This window comes from Scardinius erythrophthalmus (genome assembly GCF_964197995.2).
Source record: "Scardinius erythrophthalmus genome assembly, contig: HAP1_SCAFFOLD_59, whole genome shotgun sequence".
Taxonomy (NCBI): domain Eukaryota; kingdom Metazoa; phylum Chordata; class Actinopteri; order Cypriniformes; family Leuciscidae; genus Scardinius; species Scardinius erythrophthalmus.
The window spans coordinates 384,656-397,274 of NW_028296534.1; positions in this window are offsets into that span (position 1 = coordinate 384,656).

Genomic DNA, 12,619 nt, shown 5'->3' on the forward strand with positions numbered 1-12,619 from the left:
TTCTAAACATTCTCTAAATTTTGTTGTTAGGCTGTGGGCTATGATGAGTGTGTGTGTGTGTGTGTGTGTGTGTGTGTGTGTGTGTGTGTGTGTGTGTGTGTGTGTTAGAGAGGGTGAACGAGAGAGTTAAAGTTCATGCAGGATGGCCAAAAACATAATTTCCTGTTTTTTTTCCACCATTATTGCAGTTCTTGTCAGCTGCTGTTCTGGCACAAGCGTCATTGTGGATTGCCTTGACTGCACTTTGAAACAGCCAATCATTCGTGAGTCACATGGTTCCCTGAAAAGTGGTTCCGATTTTTTGAAAATCTTACACAGTACCATTGGGGAACCTGACTCGTCCAACTCAACCCTCTCTTCAATGGCCTCACAACATTTTCCTTCCCCAAGAATGAAGGCATTGTTTGGTCTTGTGGTTTTGCACTTTGTGACCACCACAGATTGAGTCTGTGAAGACTTTGAAATCTCCATCAACCGTTTTGCCACTTGAACAAGTGGCTGCTTTCCTGACCTTATGAGTCGCTTGAGCTTTCCAAGATAGTTCTCAAATGGAAATGCACTGCAAGCATCAAGACTGCCAAAATTCATTGCCTCTGCTGGTAGATGTACCATTGAATGGATGTTGTACACCATAAAGTGGTCGCCATATAGGTCTTTTGTTTTTCCCACGAAGTAAGTCATCAGCTCAGTGCTGTAGCTGTTGTAGTCCACTGCCAAGCTGGGTGAAAGAAGAAGGCCCAAGGCAACACTGAATGCCATAAAATGGTCGTACAGCTGGTCTGCCAGAATTCCCTTTAACACTATCTTGCCAGTGTATACAGCAAATTGTCGCAGTTCAGTTGCCTTCCACCTATCTATGTCCTCTAGACCCCTTGGTTTTCTTTGGAAACAGCTTGGAATGGCCTTCCTGAGTGACTGCAGCCTTTGGGTCACCTTATTTATTTGGCCAGCAGACATTCGCACCTTTCTGTCTCCTCTCACCCACTCTGTAATGAGTTTCTTCATAACACCCAGGCAGGCTTGGTGCATGTAGTCAATTGGGAATTGACTTATCATGTCCAATGGGAGCCTCAAAAAGGGAGATGTTGGAGTGGCCTCATTCTCCTGACGTCTGGTCATTTCAGCACGAAATATTTCATTGGTGCGTAGTGTGAGGTTGTCTACCTCTGGGTATGTCACTCGCCTAGATATCCATGTTCCTTTCTGTGTGCATTTGTCACACCCAAAATACCCGGAATACTGCTTGATTTTCTTCACCATTGCTCTTGCTGGTGCATCACAGACAACACATCTAATTTTGATCTGTTTTCCATCCAAACCATTGTCAAGGAGTTCCTGAATGTCTTTTATGGCTTCCTCAACAAAATCCAAATTTGTTGGTCTGGAAGGACCAAATGTCAGTGTGACAGGAAAAACTCTGATGGGTGTCAGATGAATGGCACAGAGAATGGGCCATAGATGTGTCCTGCTACTTTTAAAAATCGGCAGTCCATCAATATTAAATGATATCTCCAGTGCTGTTAGTGTTTCTATCATCTCTTTCGGGTAGTGCTGCAGCTGCTCACTAAGACTCTCTCTAATGTTAAAATGAACACACTCCATCCCTGACTTTGTCACTGTTTTAATTTGTCTTGGAGTTTGCAGCAAGGTTCTTGCTGTCAAAGGCAGTTCTGGATGTCCATGGTTTTTAAGTCCCCTCAGAAGGTCATCAATGGCATTATGAGTAATGAGGTGTTTCATACTCCACTCTTGCAGAAACGTTGTGAGTGAGGCTGGAGGCATTTCATCCACATCTTCAGGCTCTGAACTACAGTCTTCTTCACTAACCACATTGTTCACACCCTCGTGTCCTGAACTGCACTTCTCTTCACTGTCTCCATTTCCCACACTCTCATGCCCCGAACTGCTTTTCTGCTCACTGACTCCAGTCTCTACACTCTCAAAAGCACTATGGATATCCTTGTCATTATAATTTTTTTCATCCATGTTGACATGATTTTGACTGTGTTGAGTTGTAATTGGATGCCATTTTGATTGTTCTCCAATACTCCTTTCAGCCAGTGACCTCCGGGCATATTTCCACTGCCTTGTGTAGCGCTGCCTCCTTGAGTCCATTCTAAACCCAAAATTTTAGATTTCATGTAAAATGTTGTTTGGGAATATTTATTTGTATACAATATTTATAGGACAATAAATTATAAGGCCGAAATATTGTGGCCACATGATGCTTTTTAATGTTTAATTCAATTAATTGAGCTGGTCCCTCTGCTGCTTGCAGGTTTGGGCAGGATCTTCCACTCAGTAAACAATTTCTAGATATTTTCAAGATTTGAGGAACCCTGTTTTAGGATATCAAGAATTCACAATAAGACATTTACTAAATGAAGTACCAAATGCATGAAAACTAGTAAATGCAATTATGATATTTATTGGGATTAGTGGGTGTAAAATATAGGATACAGGGATTATGTGAGAAATAGACTTCATTCTCTTCACACACAGTAGGTGGCGGTATGCGCCCATGAAGTTGATTCGTAACCCGCAATATAGCTAGAAGAAGAAGAAGAAGAAGAAGAAGACGACGACGACGACACCTGTCAGCTCGTAGAATGCAGCGGTTATTGGACTTCGTTTATATTTTAATGTGCTAAAGGAACGAGACAGGTAAGCAATTTACTATGTTCTTATGTATTGAAAATGCTTTACCGTTTCTAGTGTTTAACATTAGTCTTCGATGTGTGTGTTGTTGAGGGTATAATTTCAATGCATCTATCAGTGCGAGATCTATGAAACGATGGCGCACGCGGTTACACTAATTATTAAAGCTACATTCGCGTTGTAGATTGCTAAATCTTCCATAATAAAAGGGCGTTTTTGCTTTGATTTAAAAAAGATGGAAGAATAAACGTCACGCTATTAAACGTCCACTTAGCTGTGTTTTTGTGAAGTCTGTGACTACTCATGGGGAGTTAGCCTACTCCAGAACATCATAGCGTCTGGGTATGCACGTGCATATGGGTCCCGGTGTTTCCATGTTAGCGTAAAACCTTTTTATTTAACGTATCAAACGGCAACATTTTTCCTACGACATGCCAAGCTTATTCCATGGTTATCAGCATTAAAAGACTGCCCTACAAAGGCAAAAGACCTTAACTCGCTAGAGTGTGAAACTGAGAAAAATGACTTTAAAGATTTTTAGTTGTCCCACCAAATGAATTAGGTAGGACACTGGATATCTGGCAAATATATCTTTTAGTAATGAAAATTATACACATTAAAAATTCTTGAGTTCAAACTCGACTTTTGACCACTATTTTAAAGTTACTGTAGTCTACTCTGCCTTTGTATTGTCAGCAAAAAGTGAGAATTGTGGGTGGGCCTTAAATTAAAAACGTTATCCAATCACTGTTTAACCTAATAAAAATATTGACTAATATACTGTTATATTATCTGTGCGTATACATAATATAGGTTTTAATAGCTTGATGCTCTTTACATATTTTGTTGCATTGTAAAAATGTTCGGTGCATAGGACGGACCTATCCGCGATCGCTCTCCATGGTTCTGACCAAAGAAGAGCGCTTTGGAATCTCCATTACGCATAATACGCATCATACCTGCTGCATTTTCCGATAACGTTGTCTCTTAGCGCGCAACGAAGACTCTTAAGTTATAACTTAACTAAAGGTATACTATCACTAAAGGACATCCACTCGCGAGGCAGAGGCGCTGGCGCTCTCCTAGGAACGGCGCTAGCATCCTGGGGTGGCAGAGAATAAAATGTGCTAGGTGATGTGCCCAGGTCTCCTTCATCTCCTGGTTGCAGCGATGACTCCGAGACTGCGTGCGCGTTTAAGGGACATAAACAACGACTGTTGCAACATTGTCCTTTACTGGAAATTATTTTCACACTTTAACTTTAGGTTTAACTGGGTTGGAAAATATGTGACGTCATTGTTTTTTTTTATTTAATCAATGTTGATTACACCAATTTATTAATAAATAATTAAATGTCTCCTTGCTATTTTAGATACATTCATAATCATTATTTTTACCGGTCTTTGTGACAAGCTTTATGCGTGCGGTCGTGCGCTTGAGTGCGGCTATATTACTAAGACGCTCATTATCCTATAGGCTATATAAGTCATTAAATTAATATAAAGGGGCGATTTGTCCACTAATGGCTTAAACGAAAAACTACTAGTCGACTAGAAAAAAAACTTTAGTCGGACTCGGAGGCAGCACTTATTCCACATATTTTCGAACCAGCAAGCCAAGGGTTGAGCGAGAGGAGCGGAATATTCAGAAATGCGCTCTCCACTCACGAGGTCTGATCAGAACAAACCCGAACCTCACTGTCTGCTGAACTTGCGCAGAAACATCAAAATATAACCAGCTTTTAAAACTAAACATTTAGACTATTTTAGCGCATAAACGCACATAACAATAGAACCCATTCTAAATGCGCATGTGAACACCATCAGCGTTTCTCACAGGTTCGCGTTTAAAGTCTGTGTAGAGAGAATGGTGTCGTCTTAGCGGCCCCTAATTAATAACAAATGATCGTTGCGACGAAAGCGAATCAATCAAAACTAACTTTAGCTGGAAAATAACTATTAAAGAACCGCTATAAAGCCAAAACAATCTGTTACCTTAATTTATACGCTTATTTCTGTAAAGCTGCTTTGAAACAATCTACATTGTTAAAAGCGCTATATAAATGAAGATGACTTGACTTAGCACAAATTATGAGCTCATTGACGATTTTGTATAATTCTTGACAAAATTAGAATATAGTAAAAAAAAAAAAAAAAATGTTAAAAAGTAGCCTTGCCTGAGCTACAGGACATCGTCTTTCAAACTGCACGAAAGAGAAAAAAAAAATGAATGCGTCATTGTACCCAGCACTTCTGAAAATGCGCTTCCGAATGCGTCTCTGTCCACAGCACATTTCAAACCAAACTGACGCATATGCACTCAGTGTTTCAACCAGGTCCGGTACCCGACCTGGGTGAGGCGGGGCTTTAGTTCTTTGTTGCTACGGCATGTGTAACATTTTTCTGTCAACTCTGCATAATCCTTCGCGATCGATATGGCACGTTTGTCGATGGAGCGGTTTCAGGCCATACTAAATGCTCTGACCGCGTTTGTGCAGGACAAATCTCTGAGGACATCAGAGATGGCAGCTGTACAAGTACACAGGCTACACCGTAATTTTAATTTTAATGGACATTAAAACAAAGGCAGATAACTGTACATTCTGGTAGTTAACATTATTTGATAAAACCAGCACAGTAACTTTGACGCGCGGCTAAACAAAGGCAAAGTACCATAACTCAATCTGAGCATTCCAAAACAAAGCCAAAGAGTGCTAACTGATGTTATGGTGTTCTGCCTTGGTTTCTCATGGGCTTTTGGAAGTTACTGTTAAGACAACTCATTATTTTCTCTAAAAAACAATGGAATTAATTCAATTGATTCTGCCTTTACGGCAGAGTAAGTTTTGTCAGTTATTTATATATATATACATTTCTTACAAGTTTCTGCTCATTCAACATCAGATACAGATAAAGTAGCACTGTAAGATTACATTTGTTTGAATGCATTAGTGAGAGTGTGATTACATGTGTGAATAAGTGCTACCCGTTTAAAATGTGCTTTCACCCGATCATATTCAGTATCTAGAAGGTACAAACAAATTCATTGATAACATAACCTCCCGCAGCCACTCATGTCCATTGCTGTCATCATAACCTTCACGTTCTTTCTGATTTGATGGAAAACCTTTTAAAAAATCCGCTCCATGTAAAATCACTCCACTTCGCTCACATTCTCTCCTACACACTGCCATGATCCATCACTCTGCTGTAGTAGTGCTGACATGGAGGAGCAGTTCGTCGAATTAAAGAGCCAGATTGCTCCACCTCTAGGTCTATAGCTCTTGCTCGGTCTTCATTTTGGTTGAGTGTGATGTTTGAATATCCTCAGTTGTCTCACTCTGCTGTAGTAGTTCTAAGTCTTGTTCGAAAAACATTGGCAAATTTTGAACATGGCTCTTTATCTTCTTTTTTAGTGATATGGGCATGAACTTATGTTTACACAGGATATAGACTGTGTGAAGAGTGAGTTTATCCAATTCAGATAGTGTGGTAATAGCATCCATAAAATACTGATACTGCTCTTGTGGCACGTCACAAACAGTTCTTTTTATGTGTTTTTCAAAATTTAGTATTCCCTCCAAAGCATTGTCAAGGAGCTCCTGAATGTTGTTTTTGGCTTCCTGGGGGGTGGGGGTGGGGCTTGTCAAATCAGCATTTGTTGATTTGGAAGGACCAAGTGTCAGTGTCACTGGAAAGACCATAGATGTGTAATTATGAAAATAGGTAGTTAGTCTATATTACTGTACATTTTATCTCCAGTTTCAGCTCTAGTTGTCTTTTCATTTATTTAAGATGTAGGCTACTGATAACTCAAAAAAGTTTATTATTTTATGTAAAATTGAGACATTTTCAATACTCACTTTTTAACCGCAAACTATTCACTGAGAAAGTGAGTTAGGCAAAGGCACAGGTTTTTTTAAAAAATGTTCCCATATTTTTAAGTGCATATCTAGTTTTTTAACTTAACATTAACCACAAACTAAAGTCTGTGTGAACAGGTCCAGATAGTTACCACAACACTAAAAACACATGTGACCAAGATGACTACATAAACAATAAAAATAAAACATTACTTAGAGTGCCTTTAAAGGAATAGTTCACCCAAAAATGAAAAATTGCTGTTAATTTTCTCACTGTCAGTCCATCCAAGATGCAGGTGACTTTTTTTCTTTCTTTTCTTCAGTACAACATTAAAGGAGGTTTTTTTCCCCCCTGAAAACGTGGTCCTTGATTCATAAAATGCAAGTCAATGGCTACTATCCCTTCAAAAAACCATATACAGGCAAAACAAAATTAATACCTGTGGCTCTTGACAATGCATTGAGGTCTTATGAAGATAAGAGTCATGAGACTGTTTTTAAAATTAACAGCAAACTAAAAAAATTGGGCTAACTGTCCCTTTAAGCAAAGAAAAAAAACTTACCTTGAAAAAAAGATGTCAGGAAAAGCTGGAGGATGATACGAAATCTAATAAATTAACCCTCTGATGGTCTTCGTTTAGCAGTCACACTGGGGGCCTTCCCGGTCATAAATGACCGGACACCTAAAAATGAAACTTCCTCCATCCCAGTAAAAACCAATGCAATTTATTTTTGTTCTATAATATTTATTCTTTTTAATTTAGAATTTTGAGACAATTTGATTGAACTTATTAATATTTATGCAATATTTATAGTCCATTTTTTGCCATTTAAAATAATGTTTTTTTTTTTGAAAAAAAAAAAAATTCTATGCAGTATTTTCGGGCAAAATAGAGACTAGGCTTTCAGAAAAAAAATAAAATAAAAAAAATTCATCAATTTATTAATCATAAAATTAAATAAAACATGTTATTGCATGGGTTTACCACTAGATGCCTGTATAGCTCTAAATGGAGATGTTTGTGAATTCTAGTTGTTTTTGGACCAAATTACTTACTTTTAAGATGTGGATTGAATGTATTTTTTTAGAAATTCTCAAATAATACTTTTTGCCAAGGTTTATAACATTTTATTAATTATTATTTTAATAATTTTAATAATTATTATATTAATTATATATACATATATTAATTATAATGATTAATTATGTTATGTTTTTCACTCTTGATGTTTTAGAGCTTCACCCCTTCATTGCTGAGCATTTTTTTTCTGCATCGTGGCTGATTTTTAGAGAATTTTTGTGTTTTTGTCAATTTCCCATTCATTTCCTATGGGGGTAATTTTGACCGAAGACCAAAATCATAACTAATTTTTTTACGACCACTTAGCATGCTCGGATCATGAACTCAATTTTTTTGTGTGTTCACATACCTAATGCCAGAAAAGTCACCAAGTTTCGTAACATTCTGATGAAGCTGTGATTTTTAAAAATTCAAAACAGATTTTTGTAATCTGAATTTATTGGTGTGTATGTGTATAAACGTGTGTTTGTATGTCAAGTCAAGTCAAGTCAAGTTTATTTATATAGCGCTTTTCACAACACAGGTTGTATCAAAGCAGCTTCACAGTAATAAATTAGAACAATACATCAATGTTTGTTTCTAGTGGAACGTCTACGTTCGGTAATGCTGATCAATAGTATCGTTGATTGATTAATTAAATTAAATATCCCCAAATATCCCCAACTGAGCAAGCCAAAGGCAACAGTGGCAAGGAACCGAAAAACTCCATCAGGTGACCTAATGGAGAAAAAAAAACCTTGGGAGAACCCGGGCTCAGTCGGGGGCCAGTTCTCCTCTGGCGTTTATGAACTAGAGGTCGGATTTAACTGTAGAATTAAAAGTATTATATGAATGCCTGGCTGAAAAGATGCGTCTTTAATCTAGTTTTAAACTGGGAGAGCGAGTCTGAGCAACGAACAGTATCCGGAAGACTATTCCAGAGTTTTGGTGCTAAATGTGAAAATGCTTTCCCTCCTTTGGTGGACCTAGATATCCTAGGTATGACCAAAAGCCTCGAATTTAGTGACCTTAAAGAGCGCGATGGATTATAGGGCGATAGAAGATCCGTTAAATAGACTGGAGCTAAGCCGTTTAGGGCTTTATAAGTCAGTAGCAATACCTTGTAATTAATACGGGACTTTATAGGTAACCAATGTAGGGATGATAAAATCGGTGTTATATGATCATATTTTCTTGATCTAGTTAGAACTCTAGCGGCGGCATTTTGGACTAACTGTAGCTTGTTTATTGAGGATGCAGGACAACCGGCTAATAACGCATTACAGTAATCTAGTCTCGAGGTCATGAATGCATGAACTAACTTTTCTGCGTCAGAAACTGATAGCATATTACGTAGCTTAGCAATGTTTCTAAGGTGGAAAAAGGCTGTTCTTGTAACATATGAAATATGATTTTCAAAAGACAGGTTGCAGTCTAATATAACACCCAGGTCTTTTACTGTAGAGGATGAAGTAACAGGACATCCTACTATGTTAAAGTTGTATTGTGAGAGGTTTTGTGGGTGGTTTTTTTAACCGATAAGTAGTACCTCTGTCTTGTCTGGATTTAATAAAAGAAAATTATGCGTCATCCAATCTTTTATATCTTTAACACACTCTGTCAATTTGGATAATTTAGCGTTTTCATCTGGCCGTGATGAAATATAGATTTGAGTGTCATCAGCATAACAATGGAAACTAATTCCATGTTTCCTTATAATATTTCCAAGTGGTAGCATATATATTGAGAATAATAGAGGGCCTAACACAGATCCCTGCGGCACTCCATAGTTTACTGGAGTTATGATAGATTTTTCTCCATTTAAATAAACAAAATGGTAGCGGTCAGATAAATACGATCTAAACCAGCTTAATGCTTGTCCTTGAACACCAGTATAATTTTGTAGTCGATCTAAGAGTATTGTATGATCTATAGTATCGAACGCAGCACTAAGATCAAGTAAAACTAATATTGAGATACAGCCTTGGTCAGAAGCTAAAAGTAAATCATTTGTGATTTTAACGAGCGCAGTTTCAGTGCTATGATGCGGCCTGAATCCAGACTGAAACTTTTCATAGGTGTCATTTTCTTGTAAGAAAGAGCCCAGTTGAGCGGACACAACTTTTTCTAGTATTTTAGACATAAAAGGTAGATTTGAAATGGGTCTATAATTTACTAGATTATTCGGATCTAATTGTGGTTTCTTAATGAGAGGTTTTATAACTGCCAGTTTAAATGTTTTTGGAACATAACCTAAAGATAAAGACGAGTTAATAATATTGAGGAGAGGCTCTTCCACTACAGGTAACACTTCTTTCAATAGTTTAGTTGGTATGGGATCTAATAAACATGTTGTTGTTTTAGATGAAGTAAAAAGTTTATTTAACTCTTTTTGTTCTATAGTTGTGAAGCACTGTAATTGTTCTTGCGGCGTGATAATTGAGGCTGAATTATAAGGCGCGATTGAGGATTGAACGTTTACAATTGTGGTTCTGATGTTTTCTATTTTCTCAGTGAAGAACTTCATGAAATCATTACTACTAAACTGTAATGGAATACTTTGTTCAGGAGACATCTGTTTATTTGTTAGTCTCGCCACGGTGTTAAATAAGAACTTAGGATTGTTATGGTTGTTTTCTATTAGTTTGCGTAGATGCTCAGCCCTGGCCGCTTTTAGGGCCTTTTTATAACGTGACATACTGTCTTTCCATGCGATTCTAAAGACCTCTAAGTTGGTTTGTTTCCATTTACGCTCTAACTTACGGGTTTCTCTCTTTAGAACACGCGTAGTATTGTTGTACCATGGTGCTTTACTTTTCTCTCTGACCTTTTTTAATCTAATGGGCGCAACAATATCCAATGATCCAGAGAGAATGGTGCTCATAGTGCTAGTTAATTCCTCAAGTTCATCTGTTTGTTTGGGTTCACTGAGCAGCTGAGACAGATCCGATAAGCTATGTGTGTGTGTGTGGGTGGGTGTGAATTTTTTTGCACTCTTGATGTTGTTGAGTGTCACCCCTTTACTGCGGTGTACTTTTTTTTAGAATCGTGTCCGATTTGTAGATTGTACAGACAAAAATTCAGAGAATTTGTGTTTTTGTAAATTTCCCATTCATTTCCTATGGGTCGGTCATTTTTGACTGAAGACCACGAGTGTGACTATTTTTTTTACGACCACTTAGCATGCTCGGATCATGACCTCAATTTTTTTTTGTATTCACATACCTAATCCCAGAAAAGTCACCAAGTTTCATAGCCTTCCGATGAAGCTGTGATTTTTAAAATTTCAAAACAGAAAATTATTCGGTCAGAAATGACCGAGGACCATCAGAGGGTTAAAGAAAGAACAGTAATATGTTACTCATAATTGTTGACATTACAGTACAGACCTTACCAAATGTTGAGAATTATATTATGACTATCTAAGATAAATCTAAGTCAAACTCTAAGGACTCAGAAATAACTAGTTTATTAAAAAAATAATTTTTAACGACACATTGCTAATCATTACTTTTGCCACTTTATGCGTGAGAGTGGAATATTCTTAATATTTAAGCTTATAAAGTATTATATTAGCCTAGTTCATTTAATATAAACATGCTGTTAGTCAAATAATGGCCTAAATGAACAACAACTAGTCAACTAGAGAAAATTTTAGTTGGGGACAGTCCTAGTCAGAACATATACTTACAAAGAAATGTCAGAGAGATGTTCTGTGCAGTGGCTCTTAAAAGAGCCTTTGGGGTGTATTTTAGCGGCTGTTGAGACAAGCAGAGGGGAGAAAAAGAAGAAACACGACAGAATGTAAGCAAGGTATTGCAAATGTCTGTACAAGTTAAAAATGCATTCAATTTTCAGTGATCATATTAATTGATCAGTATGGCAAATGAAATCAGAAATGCAGGATGACTGCTAGATTGATCACTTACAAAAATCAGACGGAATAGACTGGAAAAAGAGAAGAGAAATATTTTCATGGTATAAATTCCCAAAGTTTAAAAAAGCTCTGATTAATGAATATGTGCAAAAAATAGCCTATACAGAATAGAACAATGCCCCCAACCCCCAAATCACAGTAAGATGTATTTTTATTATTGAAAATTATTATTGGTGTTGTATTATTTTATTATAAGATGACGGGCGAGTGTTTTCTGTCTCTGTCTTGAGTGCACGCGTCATGGGCCGCTTGCGCGCTCACAGCCAAGCCTGAGCGCGAGCTGTCAGGCTTGCAGAGGGGGCTTCACTTTGTTAATTTCCAAACAAAGACGTGAAGATATTATTGATAATTGTATGAATAATTTAAATCTATCTTTAATTATTGTTAACATGACAGACGTAACCCTAAAAACGAAGGAGATTCTCTGAATAGGATTGATACGCCTTTAGCTCAAATGACGTCACACAGACATAACGGTATTTAACGGCAATCACGGCGTTAACAGTGGTTAGTTAGCACAAAAATGACGGAAAACTAGTCTGTGTGAGAAGTAAATGTGGTATATTAACTGGAAAAGGCAGTATGTCAATTGTATGACCATTCATTGAGTTTGGTGTGAATGCGGCCGTTTTTACCCTGAGAAAAACGAACTGATCCGCTCAGACGGTCCTTGTGGTTAAATTTTATTATTCTGTCTACACATTTAATGTTATTTTGTTTCGTTGTGGGCTTATGTTTTACATAATTGAATTTAAATGAAACGGTTAAGTAAAAAGACATTAAACCTTACCTAAAAAAACTGGCGGTAGGGATGTTCTCTGCAGAAGCGAGTCAGGTGTGCACGCGAATGTCACACACCCCAGCTTTATATATGCTGCCAGGTTTCGCGGGCTTGGCACGCGAGTAAGGATTTTTTACACAAATTAAATTAAAGTTTATATATTTTATTTTTGGAAAGTGTAATTTACATTTATATAATGATACCATGTGTTATAGTACTAATAATTGCGTTATATACTAAATAACAAACAAACATATTTTACCCTGTCGTGCTCCTCATTTGTATTCTTCGTGACCGGACACCTGAAAATGAAACTTAAG